Below are 21155 nucleotides of genomic sequence, written 5' to 3' on the forward strand. Positions count from 1 at the left end.
TAATAAAAAGTCAGCCAGGGAAGAGAGAAAATTCCAGTAAATGTGAGCATTAAAAAAACTTACATCAAAGGAAAACTAACCTTTGTGATGTTACTGCCCTTTTCTTGTACACCTGTTGAGAATAGTAGTTGGGAGGAGTGAGGGAAGCTCACGTAATGCAGCAGATAAATGCAAAAACAGAGCACAAATAACATTGGGGTGGGAGGCGGGGGGTGTTTTGGTCTGATACTCCTTTTCCTTGTCTCTCAGCTACTCTGAACTCAGGATGTTGAACAATCTGTTTCACTTGGAAAAATCTTTGAATTTTGCTGATAGCAGTGCTCAGCATCTGCTCCTTCAAGGAGAAAGCTGTTTGCTATTTTGGGAAAAAGGCGGGGGGGGTTCATTTGAATTTGCGATGCTGCCCGAGAATAATGCGAGTGTAGCTGTGGCTTTTCTGCGATAACCACTTGGTCAGCAGCCTGCCTCGTCCACAATTCTTTTGAGCTCTTACTTGCCTATTTTAGAAGTGAGGGAATTGAGTCAAAACGTTGACTTCTTGGTGTGCAACTTGCCAGAGAGATCCTGGATTTCCTGAGTCAGGTGCTTCAGTCCCGCAGCTGCCGTCGGTGGCGCAGTACCGCTTCAGTTCACATCCGCTGGCACTAGGGTGAATGAAACTGTATTAATATTACTGACAGCTTTCCTGTCTTCAGAAAACTTCTGTGGGAAAAAAAAAACAACAAACAACTTTAAAATTGACTTGTATATTGCACTTGGATTGTTCCTGTGATGGGTAATAGTTCTCATTTCCTAGTAAAAGAATAAGCAGGGCAGGGCTTTAGGAATTACAAGCAAGGCTTTAGTGCCCGGGTGTGCTGCTGGATTAATTTCCCGTTTTATGTAGGATCATTATTTCAGGGCACGTTTGTAATCCCTTGGGAAATCCTCCGTGAAAGCGTGCTGACTTGGCTTCCCTATCATCTGAATGCTTTCTGTAACGCCCCCGATCGGCCTTTTGTGAAGTTCCTTAGGTGAGCTACCAGCACTGTGAAGATGACCTTGGAGACGTGGTTTCTTCAACAAGCAGAACTTCACAGAGCTGGCACGTAAACTGCCTTTTAGTAACTCCTTTAATTTGGAGAGTGTGGGAGGTTTTATGCCATCTGTCTGTTTATAAGTTATTCAAGAAATTATTTTTACCTGCAAAGTTTCCATGACAACAGACGGTTGGCAAAGTCTTCACCGAATGCGTTTCTAATGTCCAACTGCTGCTACATCAGCAGGGTATGGTGTTTTGCTGCGCCTTCAGTACCGAAGGTAACGTGAAAGAGGTGTAAATACTTCTTTTGTCAAAGCTGCGCTCTCCAGGTATTTTTAGAATACGAATGCAATGCGTTGGGCGGTAATACGTAGCGCGAGCAACCTTGATTCTTCCCCTCCCTAAGTATATTGTGGGATGGGAGAATAGAAATCAAGTGTTACCAGTAAATGACATTGCCGATCTATATGTACATTATTAGAGGGCTTTTGCATCGTGTGTCATCTGTCCAGTCCCCCCATTGAAGAATTTCTGCATCGCTGTGCCCAGTTTCACAGCACTGCTGTATCCCGCAGCACGGGAGCTTTGATTTCCGTGCCTTGCAGGGCGAGGAGCCTCTCGTGGATCTACAGATCATAACACGGCAATTCTCCCGGTGGTAATGCCTCAGTCTCTGCATCTCCCTGAAAGTTAGGGGTCTGCAAGCCCTCTTGAGAAGTTAAAAACCACTGATGCAGGGAGTGTTCTTGCTGCTGTTGGCTCGCCTGTAGCAACACAGCGCAGTTAGCTGAAAACATGGTGAAGGCAGAGGCACAGAGCACGATCTTGCAACTGTGCACCGCTGAAAAAGTGTTTAGCCTGCTTCTGATTAGAAGTGGGAGGTGGGGGTCATTAGGCTAGTGAGGAATAGAACAGATCAATGCCTACACCGTGCTGAAGATGCACTTTCTAATTAAAGACCACGTGCAGGGTAAGGGGACTGGCTCATTTTTTTGGCTGCATACAATCCCATGCCGGGTAGCCGGCCACTTGCCACGCCTGAAGTCAGCCTTCCAGCTGGGGATAAGGCGGCTCTCTGCGCAGAGCAGCTTCCTCTTCACCCCTACTGGGGTGAGATTTCTGGTTAAAAAGCACATTTCAAATTTAAGAAGAACCGGGGATTTACGGAGACTGTTTGGCAATCTTATCCCTTCGGTGTGTATGGAAATCCTTTTCTCGTATAAATCTGTTCCGTGTAGGTTTGTACCGTACTGGCGGAATACAATTATGTGGCTGCACTGAGCCTAATTTTGAGGGGGAAGAACTCTTCACCGCTCTGTAACAAGCTGCTGCTTTTGTAACCTTGAAAACTGTCAGCAGAGGCTGTCGGCAACTTTAGATAAGCTGAATAACAGCAGCCCCGAAAACACTTCTGTGGGAGGGCAAGATACTTCAACGTTTTGGCCTGTGATAAATAAGTCAGTGGCATTTATCCTTCAGCTGGTATGAAAAATTAGAAATCCGTAAGTGCAACTGTCCAGTAAACTTTCTAGACCCCTGATGCTGCCCTCCTACGAAGTCTCTCCGGTGCACTGGGATGGAGGAAAGCTGCGATTTCCCATTCCTGCTGCTCAGCTCTGAGCCCGGACAAAGCCCCGAGGGCAGGGGCAGGTTGGGGCAGGCAGCGGAGCACTGCCGTCACGGAGGTTTTGGAGCTGCTTTGCTCAAAGGTTGCACAATGCAGCCCCTAAACGAGGCACCGTGTTCTTCCCTGTAGGTGTGTGGGGAAGGGGGAAGCGGCCTGGGGGGCACTCGCAGAGGAGGGGAGGTGTTGGAAAGGCACAGGTTACCCCTAGGGACCCCCTTTATGGGACATCGTCAGAGTCGGAGATACCAAAGGGATCGTGTTCAAGGTTAGAAGCGTGGTGGGTTTGTTCAAGGTGGGCTTTGCCTTTGATCCGAAAGGCGCTTTCTAAAAATGCCCCTTCCGATCTGGAAGGTGCGCGAGAGGGAGTTAGGGGACGGGGGGAGCACCGAGTCACCAGCAGAAGCACAAAGCCCTTTTTAGCAGCTGGGAGTGAGGAGAGCTCCAAAAGATTTCCTGATGCTGAGCAAAGAGCAGCAGTAATGAGCTCCTATGGGAAATGTGATTTGCCCACGGTGAGTAAAGTGCTAGCTGGGGAAGAAGAGTGGTTCTATGAGCCAGGTACCAAAACACCGGGTGTTGCTAATTCGGTTATTTCAGAGCGTGTGATAGCGGAGGATGAGTATTAGGAGGAGGGTGTTCATAAAAGGCCGGCAGGGGGATTTTTAGACAGTTCTTTTACGCTTACTATTAATTGAGCTGGATTAATTTTAAGTAATAAATACAGCCGGGGTGTGAACCTGCAGAAGATCACAAACAGCACAGGGGCTCCTCCGGAGAAGTTTCAAAGCCTCGCAGTGAAACGAGAGTGGTCAGGGAGGCGCTGCCACCCCCAGAAACACACGCAGGTGTCATCTCCTGCGAATGTCACCTGGGGGGTGACCTGGGGGGGCACCCAGCTCCTCCTCAGCACCTCCTCCCGGGGCCCTAGAAGGCAGGAGGTGTTGAAGAGGGCAAGGAACAAGAAAGAAAGTAGCTCCAAAGCACTGTTCTTCAGTCATTTTCAGTTGGTTACAGAGTGTGGGAGCGGTTATGTTAGGGATGAAGGGGCAGATTGCAGGAGGGGAGGGAAAGGAGGCGCCGTGCAGTGTGTAAGGTCATCGGCTTCACCGGCGCGGCGGCGGTGAGGAGCCCACGCGCGTTCTGCTGAGAGGCTCGTGGCTTTAACGCGTTGCCTCGGCTGGTGCCGCTACAAGGATAACGAAGCCGTTGGAATTACTCGCAGGGCCCCAGCTGTGCCCTTAGCCCGGTAAGGTTCGTCCAGAGGCAACAAGCATCTGGCACGGGAACTGCAGCGAGCGTTGGGTCCGTTCAAAGGGTTAGTTACAGGAGCCATCGCATCACGGGCAAGGGGAAGCGGTAGGTAAGTTCCCCTTACCTCTGCCTCCGCTCTCCGCAGCTCCTGGAGGCATCCAGGGAGCAACAAATGCTCTACGGACGGGGGCCCTACAGTCCTGGCCGGCCGAAACGGATCTTCTTGGTGAGCTGGTTTCGTCATCTGCAGTGCAGTTAGTTTGCAGGTTTCTCAGGCTTATTCCTTACGAGGCGCTTTTGCTTCCTCAGTAGAATAAGAAAATTCTGTACATAAGAAGCTGGTTTTTTCCTTAAAAAAAAAATAAATCAGACTCTGGAATAAATACTGAGATTCCTCCCACAATATAGTGGTTTTTATGCACATGGGCGTGTACATTAAATGCATATGCATGTATGTATCCTTCGAAAAGAGGTACAGTAATAATAATATCGGTGTTTTCTTTCTGGGCAGTAACTCTGGCCGTGTGTGAGCTGCAGGGTCGGAATGCCCCGGACACTGTGCTCGTTTCCACTATCTGGCAGCCTCACCCTGCTGCTTACGAGCAGTGCATTTTTCAGCCAGGTCCCTCGCCATCGGTCCTAAGGAAGCAGTGGTAATAGAGAGAAATGTGGAATGATTAAAAAGGAAACAAAATCGCAGAGGAGGGAGGAGGCCTGGGAGGCACGGTGTGGTTTTTGGAGGTACAAAGCCAGGAAACCAGACCCTTTTTCACATTTTTAGAAAACTTCCGTCGGTGAAGAGGTTCGGGGTGGTGCTCAGGTATCTGTGGGGTAACAGCACATCCAGCGGTGGGTGACTGCAGCCTGCCCGTGAGAATGGGATTTTGCAAGGCGCCTTTTCTGTCCTGGGTTTGCAAAACCGCATCTTTTTACAATGTGAAAGCACTGATGAGGTTGGAAGGATTTAATCCGATACTATCTTTTCTCTAGTAGTACAGCTGGCCGAAGACACTTCGGCTGTCACTGAGCTCTGTTCCTATCCCCGTTACAGTCCCGTCCACACATTTTTTGAGTGCATCACAAAGTCTTTTGGTGACTTCCCATGGAGCTCTGCGTCCTTCCCTGACAAATAACCTGTGTGCGCCTGTGCCCCCTGCTGCCTGGGGTCGCTGTGGGTTTCTTTTTCCCTTGTGCTGAACGCACGCTTACAAAAAATGTACTTTTTTTTTTTAAGTTCACCCTGTACCAGGCTTGGTAATAGTAGCTCACAGATTTATGAACTTAAATCTTGGCTGTTCCAGTACACCGTGACTCTCAGAAAGCCTGGAACCCCTCTTTTAGGGCGTTAAAATCAACGTACCCAGAGCAGAGAGGCTTGGGAGGGTAACGACCAGACACTGAGTTTGAGGGGTACGGCTAAAACCCTCAGCTCTAGCCTGACACGACTAAGACTAGTCGTGAGAAAGCTAAACAAGCAGAGAAATAAGAACAAACAGAACAACATGCTGAAGATCTTACAGCACCCATGGTGCACGGTGCTGCATGCGCTCGCCTGCAGCTGTCCTGCCCTACCAGCACCCCCCCGCCTCGTGCTGTAGCCTGACTGCACGCGTTGGGTGGCAGGCAGACCCGTGCTTTGGGCACCGATTCAGTTACTGCGAGTCCGGCAAAACCAAATCGACGGTAAAGAAATGAATATCCCATTCCTCCCTCCCCTGAGCACAGCCCGGTGCGTCCCACAGCTCCGACTCGGGACGTGAAGGCGGCGACCTGCTCCTTCAGGCAGACGCGGAGCAAAGATTTGCCTTTGTTTTCCGGTTACAGAGCCCTGGGAGGTAAGATGCTGTTCACCTGGAATTTTTTCCCGTGTGCATCATTTCCCAAACTCCCCCAAAGATCACAGGAGCACAGCGAGGTCCTTCCAGCCCTTGCCTACCGCTGCCGTTCGCGTGCGGAGCGCCCGGAGGGCCTGGCGAGGGGAGTGCAGCTCCCAGCCAGCACCGGCTGGTGTAGCTCTTGCTCCAGCTTCCCACGGCGTGATCGCAGCCCTGCAACTGCTCCGGCCCCACGTCCGTGGGCTCTGCACGCGCTGCTGGAGCTGCTCGTTCTCAAAGGGGCTTCTGCTTTTGTCAAAACACGACAACCAAACGACAAGACGACAAGTAGGAAAAACCGCAACAACACTGGAGCAGGAAAATGAGGAAGAGAATACAAAAAGCAGGCTTGCAGCAGCTCCGTTAGGAAAAAGGAGAGAGTTGTTTGGGGGGTGAGGCATCAAGGAACGTGATGTTCAGAGCCAAATTACAGCTCCTTGCCCTCGGGAGCTCTCCGTCTTACCTTGCTGCCTTTTGTTGTGCTCCAGCCGAGCTGGCCGTCCTGCTCCATCCCGGGAATCGTTCCCTCCTGACACCGAAGGTTCCCATTAATACCTTCCCGCTCGCATCTTTGTTTCTGGGCAATTTCCAGAGCATTAAGCCGCAGCACAGCCACTTATTCTGGGACTCCCCATCTCAGTCATTAGCTTCTTTTGCAAAGCCTTGCCCAGTGCGTGCCATAAGCCTAATTGTGCTCTGCCCGCGCCCTCCACTTTGACTGCTGTAGCAGTTACAGCCTCAAAGAGCTCCATCAGGCTAACCACAAACGTGCCTAGCTGAAACCACCTCGGTCCCTATTACTCAAGCTGTGCTTTTGCATTTGATCTTTTAAATGCTTTGTAATGCTTACCCCTCCGTTGACGTGAAGCTAATCAGAATGTGACTTCCTGCAGCACTTCTACATCTTTCCCTGTAACGGTGCCGAAAGCTTGCCCGTCTCTGGGGTCCGCACCTGAATTTTGCCGGGAAGTGACGGTCTTCAAGGAGGTAGAGGTTTGCACTGGGATTTTAGCAGCGTATGGTTCAGGCTTTGCCTAGCCACTGCTTGCTGGCTGCACTGGGAGCAGGGGGAGCTTCAGCTGGAAGGGGTTTGTGAGCCGAGGACCTGTGAGAGCTCCCCAGCAAAGCACATGGCGAAGTGCGTACCCTGCAGGTTTTTTTTTTTGTACAAAACACATACATCTCTCTATCAGCTAGCGTTTCCGTACGGGAAGGAGTATAAGCTTTCCTGGAATGAGGCGGTGGGGGTGATTTGGGGGGTGCCACAGTGCAGGAGGGTGTCACAGAGCAGCGGGGCGCTGGGTACCGCAGTTAGCCTGGGCACGGCTGCGCACGGGGCAGCTCGGGCGGCCTCTGGGGCTGGCGGGTGGAGGGGGGCCAGGGAGCTCTGTACATAGGCACCGTGTGGCTGGGGAGTAAATGAGTGCTAGGAGGCAGAGCTACTTGCTCAGCTGTGGATGAGCTCAGTGAAGCCGGGCGGGTTGTAACCTTCCACCCTTACAGGGGGGAAAGGGCTGCAGAAGGTCTGTTTCAGCACGGCGCTAACTTGCAGAGCGGCAGGAAAGGTTATCCTCCTGACGTGCTTCCAGCCTTGTCTCAGACACGAGATTTTGGGTCTCAGACACGGGTTCCTGGCTAACACCAGTGCACCCGTGCAAGCGCTGGCCGTGGCACCCAGCCTGTACGACACAGGGGCAGCACACGAGCAGGTCGTCTGGCGTTTTAGTACCCAGAGAGGGGTCAGGGCAGGCAGGAAAGGCACGGGAGCTCCTACCTGCTGACACGGAGGAGCCAGCCACCGCCTGCTTCGCATCCTGCAGCAGCAGCTCGCTGCCTGCGGATCCTGCAGCCCCTCGCGGGGGTGCGGAGCTGGTGCCACTTGGTGCCCAGCAGCAGCCATGCCCGCTGCCCACCCCCGCCCCTCGCAGCCCCTTGCGCACCGCCAGGTGGGCAGCAGGCACGGGTACAAGAGGCGATGGGCAGCAGGCAGGGTGCTCAGCCCCAAGGCCCGAAGGATTTCGGCTGGGCTGAGCTGGCAAAGGTGGCTGGGAACAGGGAGGATGGAGTGGAAAAGAGCCTGGGTTAGCATCGCGGCTGTTTGCCTCTGGAAATGACAAGGCAGAGAGGTGGATCTCACCTCCGAGAAACCAGGGACTGGAGGAAGGGGGCAGAATTGCCTCCCCGGTTCCCAGAGAAATTCAACCCGAGCCCCAGCCTTGACGCCAAATTTGTAGCTCGGTGCCTGGATAGATCCGGGATGGGGAATCGCTCAGCGGCACTCAAGCGGCAGCACTGGGAGCCTAAAGCAAACCCCGGGCAGTCCGTCCCTCTGCTCCCTGCCTCAGCCCCCCGGCCCTGGCTCTGATGCCCCCGGGGCGATAGTCCTACAGCCAAGGGCAAACAGCACGGGGAGAGCCGAGCTGTGCCGCGGGAGGCTGTCTTGCTAGCGGAGGCATGTACGGGTTCCTTTGCCCTCTGGTGCCAAAGCTCTGACGGCCTGCACTGGGAAAGCAGGCCCAGGAAGGTGTGCAGCTCGTCGAAAGGGGCCTGTTAGGAGGTCAAAGGAAATAGCAGTCCCTCTGGGACGTCACCTGGGGGTGTCAGACCTCAGTAATGCTGTCGGTTGGTTTTTGGCTGCCTTGGGACAAACCGGTAAGGAAATAACCCAAAGCGGGATCATTTCCGTAGGCTCCATCTGAAGGTACGCCCAGCTCATCACTCTGGAGCTGCCCCATCTTTCTGGCAAGCTCGGATCTTTCTGGCAAAACCCCCGCGCCCTTGAACCTGACCACTTCTGCCGGGATGCCTCAGCCCTGCGCTCTGGGCAGGACGGCGAGCCCGGCTTTTATGGGCACCGCCTTCCGGCACTGCCTCTCCAGCAGCGGTGCCTCTCCAGGCCTCTGCGGTGGCGCAGAAACCCCCCTTGGGCCTAGGACGTGGTGAGGGCTGGGTTTTAGTTCTTCGGGGGGGCAGCAGACGCATGACGCCCGCCGGGCGCTCACCCTGCACTTGGGACACCTGCATAGGGCTGGGGCCCAGTGCTGCCGTGGAAGTCCTGCCAGGTCCTTCCCCAGTGCCGCCCCCAGGCAGGGATTTCTCCTCCTTCCCAGGCTATTCAATGCTTCCCCGACCTTTCCTCTCTTTTCCCAACACCTGAATCATTTCTGCTGGGCTGAGCCCAGCCCTACGTGCACAGCTATGGAAAATGGGCCGTTCTCTCCCCTTCCGGCAGCCTTTTGGGCACTTGGCTGTTAATTTATTTCCCTTAACCTCCTTCTTCCTAGGCTTACCCACCCGTATCATCAACCTTCCCCTGGAGATGGGGCCTCTGCCTGCGGTTGTTTCTCTTTATCCTGTTTGCACCCAGTCCGTGTACCCCAAACCTCCTGGCTGGCAGGATAGGTCCCTCCGCCACGCGGCGACCCGAGAGCAGACGCGTGTGTTTTAATCTCTCTTTGCTGACCGATGGCAGGACCCGTGTAGGATGGGGCACTCGTAAAGCTGTTCCCTGAGCAGCTGGCCTGCGGGTAAGGATGGAGCCGGGTGCTTCGTGTACGTCCGCAAGGAAGGGGTGCCCGGGGGGTGGAGGTAAATCTTCCTTCTCACCCCCGGCTTGCATCCCGCTGTGCTTCCCCCTCGGGAGGGAGCTGTGGCTCTCCTGGGTGTGGGGGAACCGTGTAGGGGAAATAAGACGGTGGTTTGTGCCCGGTGGCGACTGTCGTGTACTGGCCTGACCCAGCCCCGCGGAGCAAAGAGCAGCTCCTCTGCCCCAGGGCTTTTCCGTCAGGAAACCGGACTCGACTGGGCTAAAGCCGTGGCTGCGCGGGGGCACGTCCCCGGTAAATCCACCTCCGAGTGAGGGCCCGGTGCCCGCGGGGACCCACTGTCAGGGCCGCGTGGCCGACCGCGTCGCTCTGGGGACCCTTCTCATCGCAGCGGCCTGCGGGCTGTGGGACCCCCCCGCGGGAGGTGCCCCCAAGCCTCCGAGCCGGCGGGGGAATCGCCGCGGGATCACCGGCAGCCCCGGCCCCCGAGCTGCCTTTGCCACAGGAACGGGACCACATCCCTGAGACCGCGGGATCCCAGCTCTGAGCGCAAAACACGACGGATGAGGCAGGGCAGAGGCGTTCTTACGGCCGCACGTGGGCTTCTGTGAAATAACCCCCCTGCTCCCGGGCATTCGAGCCCTGGCGTGCCTGAACGAGGGGGGGTCAGCACACGAGGAGGAGACGAGCAAAGGGAGACCGTGGCCTGCTCCGTCCCCCGCTGCGGCTGCTGGCACTTGCTGCCTTTGTGCTCCCGTCTCCTGCCATTTCAGGCCGTCGGGAGCGGCTCGCTGCAGCGCAGCCGCCTCCAAGCCTGGGGGCCCGTGGCCGTGGGGGGGGGTGTGGGAAGCAGCCCCCCTTTGGTGTGCGGCAGCCCATGGGGGCACGGCGGGGAGCGCGCTGGGGGCACTTCTCCTGCGGAGCCTTGGGCAGCATTGGAGGGGGCTTTGTGTGCGCAGAAGAGGATTTTAAGGTTACCACATTTAGCCTCTTGAATCCCCTCCGGGGTAAGGAGAAAGGGACCCGCAGGAAGCCCGGGGGAATGGCAGCGTTTGGGCACGGGGGCAGTCCTGCTTGCCGAGGAGCCCCTCTGCAAACCCGGAGAGGCCTCGGGTCCGGGAGGGGCAGCTGGCACCGGCTCAGCCCGATCAGGCTTTCCTCCGTCCCCTTGGCCCCCCCAGTTTTGGGGACCAGGCCCGCTCTGCCCCAGCAGCTCCCCCGTTACCTGCGTTCCTCCGGAGCTGTCCTCGGCTTCTCGGTGGCCCCTGGAGGGAGCCAGCAGCTCTGCTGCTGCACTGCAGGTTGCCTCGGAGCGGCTTGCTCCCTCCCGCCTTTAATGCCAGCCGAGGCCGCTTTGGGTTTATTGGGGCCTGGCTGCCTGCCCTCGGCTTCTTACCCCTCGCTACCTGCTCTGCAAAGAACCGGGGGCTCGTTCCGGAGCAGAACTGCCCCGCGGCTGGCAACTCGCCCCAAGGGTGCACGGAAGAGGCCGGGGCGGTGCAGATGTCCCGTCCCCCAGCGGTGAACACACCACCACATCGCCCCTGGCTTAGGGTGGAGCGAAACGAGGTCAGAACGGTCCTGGGACCTCGCCGTGCTTGATGGACGAGGGAGCAAGGCGGTCTCCGACACCTTGGTACTTGCGCTGCTCTACTGGGAAAGAGGGAAGGGGGCAAATCCGGCGTCTCTTAAAGATCTCTGTGCCTCTAGAGCCCTCCTGCCGGAGCTGGGGCTGCCTGCACCTTGCAGCATCTTGCCCTCCGAGCTTCTGCAGCGACACAGGACCTGGCCTCACTGGAGCAGCGCTCAGGATCGGGTCCGCGGGAGAGGAGCGGGTCACCGCACCGCTGGAAGGAGCCGTATGGGCATCGCGTGCTTCCTCCCTCCTGCCTCTTCCCGGGGCTGGAGGTGAGCCCCGTCCTCGACTGCTTGCTTGTGCGACGGATGTGCTGCAGAGCAGCCCCTTCCTCACCGCCACGCAGCCGTCCCCGAGGCCCGCGTCCTCTGCTTCTTCCCTTTCCTCGTCCCGCTTCCCCCGGGAGCCCTCCCTGAAAGCGCCTGCGTTTTACAGGCGAGCACGAAATCAGGCAATCCCGCAAGGCGCGGCGAGGGTTTTCTCGCCCCTCTCCTAAACAAGGAGAGTGCTCTGCCAGCGGCACCTCCGTCGCAGGCGAGGTCGCGTGTCCCACGTCAAACACCGCAGGGACGGAGGACGGGGCCGGCTACGGGCTCGCTTCCTTGGACAGACGCAATGCTGATAAAAGCGGAGCAGAGATGAGGAGGGGAGGGGGCGCGGAGAGGTGGGTGCACGCGGCTGAATCCAGCTGCGCGGCTTTTCGCAGCCCAGTAATTAAAATCTTCCCTTGCCCAAGTCCGGCTCTCGGGAGGCTGGGGGCTCGGGGCTCGGCGTGGCTTTAGGAAGCTGAAAACAACGAGTCTTACAACAGAGGTTTATTGAGGTCTGAAGCCTAACCTAGGAGCCGGCGGGGGCTCTTGCGGCCCCCCAAAACTGCCGAAGGGGACGCGCCCCGCCTTGCGGGCTGCGGTGACAGAGCCGGAGGGGGGGCACCGGAGGCGGCTGTGATGCTGCAGCGCCCCTGCCTCGCCGGACCTCGCTGCTTTTGGGTGAAAGCAGGCTCGAGATTCAGCCCTGCGAGGCGCTGAGCTGCAACGGGGCTGTTGGGGAGGTCGGGCAGGATGGGCCCACGGCCCTGTGCTGCGGCCCCGCAGCGTGTGGCGAGCCCCCCCCCCCCCCCCGCCAAGGTTGCGGGGCTGCGGGGAGCGATGGCAAAGCAGCGAGGCAAATGTAAAATAAAGCCAAAACCCACCCCCGCCACTGCAAAAAAACGATGGGAATACCGATTAAAAAAAAAAAAAGCAACCTCTCCGGGGGGGGGCGGTTTATTCGGGGGGGAGCGGGCCCCTCGCTGTGCAGCCGGGGGTTGTTGGGGTGTCCCCCCCCCCCGAGACCTCAGCCCCCCCCTCTGCCCGCCGGGTCCCTCGGCCTGCTGCTGCTGCCCTTTGTGCTCCGGGGCCGAGCGGAGCGGGCCCCCCCCCCCGTGCCCTCCCCGCCGCCCCCCGGCCGCAGCTGCCGGGCATTGTTCACGCTGCTCGGCCGGGGGGCGAGGATGCTCCCGGGAGCGCTCGGAGCCTGTCGGTGGGGGTAATTAGGGATGGGGGGGGGGTTCGGGGGGGTTGTGGGGGGGCTGGGGGGGGTCGATGTCCCCGATTTCCATGAAAATGAAGCTGTGAGGCTCCTCTCTTGGCATTCACCGCGTGCCTTAATTGTATGGACATTAAATCAAGGTCCGCTGTGAACACGCAGAGAGGGGCTCGGGCTCGGCCCCAGCTCGGAGCAGGGCGGGCGGAGGCTGGGGGGGGGGGGGGGGGGGGCTGGGGGGGTAAGGAGGAGGCTGGGGGGTGCAGGAGGAGGCTGGGGGGGGGGCTGGGGGGGCAGAAGGAGGCTGGGGGGGTAAGGAGGAGGCTGGGGGGGGCAGAAGGAGGCTGGGGGGGGGCTGGAGGGGCAGAAGGAGGCTGGGGGGGACAGGAGGAGGCTGGGGGGCGCTGGGGGGTGCAGGAGGAGGCTGGGGGAGGCAGAAGGAGGGTATGGGGTTCAGGAGGAGGCTGGGGGGGGGCGGAGGCTGCCGGTGCAGAGGCCGCCCCGGTGGGCTCCCCCCCCCCCCCCTACATCCCGGGGCTCCCCATCCACCGGAGGGGGATGCGGGGATGTTGGGGGGTTGGTGGGGGGGGTTGTGGGGGGCAGCAGGAAGCATGGCCCCCCCCCCCTTCCCTCCCCAAAACCCCGGGGCTCGGCGGCCCCGCGGAGGCTCCCCCCGGGGGGTTCCCGCAGCTGCGGCGCGGCCCCGCGGACGGACGGAGGGGTGGGACGGACGGACGGACGGACGGACGGACGGACGGACGGACAGACGGCCGCATCCCCGGCTCCGACCCCTCCCAGCCGAACCCAGCAAACGCCCCCCCCCTCCGCCGCCTCCAAACCCTCCGCCGTGCCCCCCCCCCCCTCCCGGGGGTTGCTGCTCCTGCTGCTCCCCCCGGGCCGCCGCCGTCCCTCGCCCCGGCAGCCCCCGGGTCCGGGAGGGGGGTCTGGGGGGGGGGGTCCCGGCTGTGTGTCGGGGGAGCCCGCAGCCCACCCCCCCCCCCGCCTCCCGGGGTCGGGAGGGGGAAAGGCAAAGCCCCCCCCTCCCCCCCCGGCCCGTGCTGCCTCCGCTCGGCCGGCGGAGGGGGCCGAGAGCATCCCCCCCCCCCCCCCCCCCCGGTTTCTGGGCAAGCATCGCTCCACTTCGGCAGAAATACGAATGCGGAAAAAAAAACGGGGAAAAAAATTTAAAAAGGATTAAAAAAAAAAGAAAGAAAGAAAATTGAGAAGGATCGGGAGCAATCGGAGCGGGTTCCGTGGTCGCTGCCGGACTCGGAGGCGTTTGGGGAATTTTGGACGGTCTCTCGCTAGATACCGCGTCCGAAAATCCTCACCCCCTCCCCTGCCTCCCCTTCCTTCTCGTCCAAAAAAAAAAAATAAAATAAAATAAAATAATAATAAAAAAAAAAATCACAAGCCCGTGAAGGTCGCTTGCAAAAGGGGGGTGCGGAAAAAAATAAAAATAAAAAAAAAAATCCTGCTGCTCTTCCAGGTGAGCGGTGGGGCCGGGGTCGCTCTCCCACCGCTGTCGCCCCAGCCCCGTCGGCGCAGCCCGGCGCCAGCAGCCCGGGGCGCATTTACCCACTCCGGGGGAAGCGGCGCTCGGCGGCTCCGGCGGCACAAACTCTGCTGCCTCGCTCAGATCCAGTGCAAACGCCCTCCCGTGGCTCAGGATGCTTGTTTTTGTGTAGGCAGGCTGGAGATGAATAAGAAAGGCGCCTAGCCTCTCGTTAGCTTTGGATTTCAGACTTTCTGTTCTCTTTCTCTCTCTCCTTTTTTTTTTTCTTTTTTCCTTTTCTCTCTCTTTTTTTTTTTTTTTCCCTCTCTCTCCTCCTGCCCTGGAACAATGCAGAAGGACCCCATCAGAGTGAAAACCAGGCTCCCGCTAGGCTTTAAAAGCAAGATGAACTTGGTGCACCACCCATCTTTCTCTTCTCTTCTCTTCTCCAAAGCTCTTTAAAGGGGTTGTGAGGCGTCTCTCTCAATTTATCCCTTTTCTCTTGATCTTCCTAGCAGAGGGGTTTGGGGTCTAGTCCTGGCTGTTTCAGCTGATCTCATCCAGGCTAAGGGATTAGAGCTTCTTCTCCGCATCCCGGCTCTCGGCACATCTGCTGATTGGGTTCAGCACAAGAGGATTACATTGGGACCCAATGACGTCACCGCCAGGACATAAGTTCTCCTCCATTAACCAAATCCTCATCAGCGAGATGTCCTTGAAACCGGAGGAGGAACATTCAGGACTCCATCGCCAGCCCGTCCCCACCTTCCTCCCGGGCGGGCTGCCGGGGCTTTTCGGAAAATATTGTTTAAGCTTTGAGCACTTGCAGCTGCATCGATAATGTGCTGCTCCGGGCTGGCGGACCGAGGCGGCGTAGCAGAGCGCGCACCCTATAAATAGGGTTCTGCACCTAAACTGTTAATCAGAGGAGCTTTATATATTCTGTTGCTTTTTCTTTTTTTTTCCCTTTTCCTTTTTTTTTTTTTTTTTTTTTTTGTTGGGAAGGGAGGGGGTGGAGGGGCAGAGGGGGAGGGGAAAGCTGCATCCCACAGTTATATTTCCAAGCTCAGAAAGACATCAGCGATAATTCTCTTTAAAGCTGACACGGATGTGATTTTAAATCATGTTTTTTTTTCTTTTTTTTCCCCCATTTTTTCATTTTTTAATTAAATTTTTTTTTTTTTAAGAAATGTGTAGGATTTCAGCCCCCTTCTCTCTCAGAAGAGACAATGTGCCCCGCGTTATATAAAGCAAGAGCTTCCCCGTAAGCGCACAATGCGAATTTTACACCTGCGCTTTTAATGCCAGCTCGCTCCTAACGCTGCGCCAGCGCGGCCCCCACGGCGACGAGGACCTTGCTTAGCCGAAAGGAAACGCTTCCCACTTCCAGACAGCAAACTGCGGGAGCGTTTTTGGAGTCAAGCCCTTCCACCCTGGCCCTCGTAGCAGCGCCCCCGGCCTGGGGCCTGCCCCAGGCCCCGCGGCCCCGCTGCGAGCCCCCGCCGCATCGCGCCCGTCCCGCCTGGTTTGGCTGCGGCTCTTGTTGGCTCAGCTCACAGACCTCGTCGCCTTACGATGCAAAGGGGCATCGGGATTTTATTTATTTTATCTAGGGTCGCCGAATTTCGTCTCTGGGGAGAGAAAAAGGGGCTGGCGAGCAGCAGGCTGGGTCCCGCCAGCAGGTTTTGCTCGGAAGCCTCGCGTGTGTTGCATTTTCCAGCAGCAAGCCGCTGCCTCGCTGCTCGTTATCCGCCCCCCCCCCCCCCAAACACGCACACCCCGAAAATGCGGCCGCACGCGCGCACGCACTCACAGCGATTTGGGGATGGAGGCTGCAGGGCTGGGGCTCTCCGCACGCCCCTGCCCCTTGCCCAGAGTAACTTTTATGGCCAGCGGCGCGATGCGCATTTGCTAGCAGAGCTTGCAGGCGAGGATTTATTCGCGTCTGTGCGGTCCCACAGCCCCTGGCACTTCCCTCCTCGGGCAGGGGCAAGGCGGGGGGGGGAGGCAGGAGGCGATTTTGGTGGCGGGCGCCTTGCTGTGGCCCTGGAAATCTCCCCCAGCCCCAGAAACAATTGTTTTCTGGACGGCGTCTCCCTTCCCCAGAGCCACCCCAGGCTCCCGGGGGGTGGGGGGGAAAGCGGCCTCCAAACCGCATCTCCTGAGGAGCAGCCGGCGGGCCGTGTTTGGGTAGCGGCGAGCAAGCAGCGATGCTCTGCAGCGAGGTGCAACATCACCTCCCCAGCTCAAGAGCCGTGCTGAGCAGGCAGCCTCAGCGCCGCCGGCCTTCGCCCTGTCCGCGTTCGCTTTTCGCCTTCCCTTTTGTAGCGCCGCAGTGCCCGCCGTAGGCACCGAGTGGGGGGTGGGTGGGGGGGGAATGGGGATTTGGCGTTACGCAGCGAGGGGGAATTTTCCCTTCGCTTTCCCTCTTCCGAAACGCCTTCATTCTGTTTTATTGTTTCAAACCTGCTTCGTTAGAGCCCGTTCCGTATTGACCTATTTACCCCGACAGACCGCCACTCCCGACCCGGTATCGATCGAGAGGAAAAACAAGGCGACCGAGCGCAGCCTCCCGAGGGCCCCCCGCCCTGCTCTGCACCCCCCGGGGACCCTCGGGCCTCCTTCTCCCCCAGCCTCCAGCCCCGACAGCTCTTGAGGCCGGCCCCAAATGGGGCTCGGTCCCCATGGGGTGCCCCTGCGTGGGCCGGGGATGTGCAGGGACGCGAAGCAGCCTCACCCTTGGCCTCTCCATCGGCCTCCCCTTGGCCTCCCCCCCCCCGGCCTCCCCCTCTCCCTGCCCCGCTGCCTCCGCCGCCTCCCGGCCTTCGCTGTCCATGGTATTGAAGGCACCGAAGGGAGGCTCGGCTCCGGCCTCCTCGGGGCAGGAGGTGCCGGGGGGGGTCCCTCCAGCCCCCCGCAGCCCCCCGGAGGCTCGGGGACTTTTGGCTGCGGTTCAACCCCGCTCCCCTCTGGCCTCCCCCCGGGGGGCCACGCGGTGCTCCCGGGGCTGAGCGGGGACCGAGCGGCGTCGGGGGGGGCCGCGGTGCTGCTCGGCGGGGCGTCAGCTCTGCTGGAGGGAGCCCCCAGCTCTGGCTCAGCCCCAATAAAGTTTGCAGGGCAATAAACTCCCCCGACGGCTCCCCCCTGGCCCCGCAGCCTCCTCCGGGGTCGCCGGCCCTACAAGCGGGCTGCCCCTCGGCCACCGCACGCTGGCACTGCCAGCGAGACATTTTGTGCGGAGCTCGGCCCTTTCTCAATCTCCAACGCAGCATTTCCACGTCCCGGAAGAAAACAGTCAGATGATTTGCAAAAGGCCCTTTTTTTCCCCTTTTTTTTTTTTTTTTCGCTTTTTCGTTTCTTTCTTCTTCTCCCCCTTCTTTCGCTCTCTGCCTTTTTTAAACCTACCACCTACTGTTCCCTGAACAAAGGGATCCCGGAGACAAGCAACATGCCTCCACTTTTCCTGCCATTTCCAAGCCCCGGCCCCGCCATGCGTAGACGACCGCGTTACAGAAATACACGGGACCGAACCCAAAATCGACTGCGGCACAACAAAACCGCCGCAAACGCACGGCCCCGGCCTGGCCCCCCGCGCCACGCGCGCACACACCGCTCGCGCAGCGCCCCTTCGCCTCCCCAAAAATGTCCCCCCCCCTCCTTATCGCTGCCGTATCGGAGCCGCCTTTGTCTCTTCGGCACCGGGCTGCGGCCCAGGTAGCGGGGCAGCACTCAGCACCAGCCCCAGCGCCGCCTCCGAGCCGACCCGCGGCCGGGCAGAAAGCGAAATCTCCTTAAAATGAGGCCCAGCTCTGCCTCCGCATCCCCCCAAGAGGGTTTTTTTTTTTTTTTATAGGCTCTGGGCCTCCGCTTTCTGCCCCAGAAATCCCAGAAAGGGACCGGCGGAGTTTGGTCCCTGCCACGATTTCAGGCATTCTTCTACATTTCTCCTTTTTTTTTTTTTTTTGTCTTTTTTCCTCCTTAGAAAGCAAATCGTTTTCTTAGAAAGTAATTACACTTACAAGAGGTTTGGGAACGAGATCTTTCTATCACGTCTCCTCTCCCTCTTTTTCTCTCTCTGTCTCCTTTTGGTCTTCTCGGCTGCTGCAGGGTGGCGGTGGCGGCGGTGCTTTTTTTTTTTTTTTTTTTTTTTTTTTTGCGGATCTGTAATAAAAAAAAATAAATAAATAACTCGCCTCCCTCCCCTCTTCCCCGAGAAGTACACAATTTGCTGATTCGCAAAGCCTCTCCCCATGTGCAAGAAAGCCGCCTGCTCTCCCCGCGACTCGCTTTCCTGGCCTCCCAGCTCCTTGAGAAAGGAGGAGGGCCTTGTGCATTACAATTCCATTCAGCCTCATTCATTCTGCCTCTTTCTAACGGTCTTTGGGCAGCAAATCCACACCGGCGGGGGGTCAGAGCCCCCTCCTCGCGCCCCCCCCGGCCGCGAGCGCACACAATGGCCGTCAGCTAACAGCGCAGCAGCAACTTTGAAACATTCAGCCTTGTGAAGCGGAGAATGCCCGCGGCTCCCCAGCCCCCACCCCTGCCACTTGTTCCTGGGCTTGACATTTCAAAAACGTATAATGATCTTAATTTAAAAAAAAAAAAGAAAAAAAAAAAAAGAAGAAGAAGGAAAAAAAAAAATATCCGCGCGCGGTTTCACAGGGCAGAATCGCGGTGTCGGGAATTGCCTGGGTTGCTCCGTCCCGTCGCTAATTACCTGCTGCCCCTCTCCTTGCTGGAAAAAGGCGTTTTTTTGGGGGATTTCTTTTTTTGCTTTCCCCGGAGGCGTTTGGTCGGTCGGGTCAGCCGGCAGGCCGGATTCCAGCCTGGTTCTGCCCAGCCGTGAAGGCACGGCCGAGGGCCGGGAGCTGCCGGGGGGGGGGGGTCCCGTGGGTGCGCAGCGCATGGCCCCATGCTGCTCCCGGGGACGCTCTGTCCCCGTGCCTGGCCGTGCTGCCCTGGGGACTTGGGGATGATTTTTCTGGGGGGTCTCAGACCCACAGGGCTCTGCTCTTCCCTAGGATGAGGGGCACAGCGGGGAGCAGCGAGCAAGCAGCAGCCAGGGTGAGGGGCGAGGGGCGAGCTGGTGTCCCCAGCCTGCCGGGCGCAGTTGCGGTTCCTCCTCTACTTTTTGCTCTGAGGCTCGTCTGCTTTCTCCTCGTCCTGCCTGCCAAGCGGCGAGGCCGTCCTCGGCATCCCGAAGCCTCCCCTCACCCCCTTCCCTTCCCGGGGAGCCCCCCAGCTCCCAGCAGTGCTCCCCCAAACCCCAGGACGTTGTGCGGGGAGGGTTTTGTCTGCGGGCGGGAGGAGGGATGGCCCCGTGGCACCCAGTCCCCACCGCTGTCCCCGCTGGGATCATGGTGTCCCCGGTTTAGGGCTTCAGCAGTGACAGAGGGGGGTCAGCGGGATCAGTGCCCTCGGTGTCCCCAGCTCCCCACCAGCTCCCTGCGTCCCCAGGCCCTGCTGAGTCCCGGGGGCAAGGCTGGGGACCCGTCCCCTCCCTGGTGGACTGGGACAAACCTGGGGCTGCTGCGTCCCTTAGCGTCCAGCCTGGCTCTGCTCCTGAGAGGGAAAGGTCCTGGGAGGAGCGGGCAGGCACCTCTGGACCTGCTTTGGGTTTGGGTTTGGGGAAGATGTGTGCCGTCAGGTCAGGGCTCCGCCATCCCCCCTCGCTCCCACGCTGGGATTTAGCCGAGCCGGTAGCGGGAGGGGAAGGCCACAGCTTCCCTCCACGCATTTGAGGGAAAAGGCCGGTCCTACAGGCAGCCTGTGGCTACTGCAATCCTTTTAATACAATTAAAAATCAATGACACTCGGTGCACGCCCGCAAATAAACATCGCCCCTCTGCCTCCCTGCTCCCCTGCGCACCCCCTCCGCCGGCTGGTGGGGAAGGCATCTCCTCCAGAGCCTGTTCATTACTGCTCTACTTAGGTGGGGAATTGCTTAACCGCTCTCTCTCTCCAGTAAATCATATTAACTCCAAGCACAGCTATTTATAAAATGTTCCGCAGCCCAAGAGGACGGCATCCAGATCACTCGAAGAAAATTAGGCGATTAGGCGTGCATAATCCCAGCCCGGCGCGGCTCCGTACAAAGCCTCGCCAGCCTCCTGCCTTCAGCCAGTCCCTGGCATTCAAGAAATCTCCGGGTTTATCGAAGGCCCGGCCCGGGCCCGATCCCAGGCAGGGACAGGGAAACGACCTTCTGCCGGGCAGGGCACTCCCAGCTGGCTTCTGATGGCTGCGAGACGAAGGCCGGCTCGGGGAGGGCTCCCCTCGCGGCCCCGCTGCTGCACGAGGGCCCCTCCGAGCATCTGAAGCTCTCCGGGCAGAGCTTCTCCCCCCCCCCCCTCCTCCTTTTGCGACCCATTAAACGTCTTCTATACATTTCCTCTTCATCTTGTCAAGGCCAGTTGCTCTATGACTGCTGGTTTCCCAGGCAAATCACACCAATTTCGGAGCTGATGTTGAAGGTCCGCGTTGGCTCAGCAGGGGTCCCAGCGAAGCACTCATCCATGGAGCCGGAGGTCAGGCTCTGCCCTGCTTCGCCAGCTGAATTATTATGATTTTTTTTTTATTTTTAAGGCCGTGTCGCTCTTCGAACACGTACAGATCTGCTGGCGACGGGGACAACGACAACCACCAAAGGCAGGGCGTCCTCGCTGCGAACGCGCTTCTCGAGCCTGCCCGAGGCCGAGCGGGTGCCGAATCCTTGCAGCCCGTCGTTTCCCCCTAAACCCTCCAAGCGAGGGGTTTTCAGCGGGGTGCACGTGTGCAGCACCCCATTACCCCCGAGAGCCTCGCCCCCGGCACCAGGAGCTGCGGGCACCCGCCGCACAGCCCCTCGGGGTCCGGCCGTGCACGTCCAAGTTTGCGCTCCCGTTTTCCAAACCTTATTTGCTAAAGGATACCCGGGTGCCACGTCCGCGCCTTGTACACGCGTGCGCCAGGCGTGTTTGTGCGCAGGCAGGCGTGCGAGTGCACTTCCCTGCGCCCCCGGGGACTCCGCCGTGGAGGTTAAAAATAAAATACACCGGGCTCCCGCTTTTCCCCTCTTAGGCTCTTTTTGCCCTTTTCCCATTTCCCCTCCGCCAGCTTCAGCATTTTTAATTAAATTAGGAGCCTCAATGATGTTTTGCTAACTGCAGCTCCCCGCTTCCTCGTGGAGTAGCGGGCGGAAAG

Source organism: Anser anser (assembly GCF_964211835.1).
Source record: "Anser anser genome assembly, chromosome: 16".
NCBI lineage: Eukaryota > Metazoa > Chordata > Aves > Anseriformes > Anatidae > Anser > Anser anser.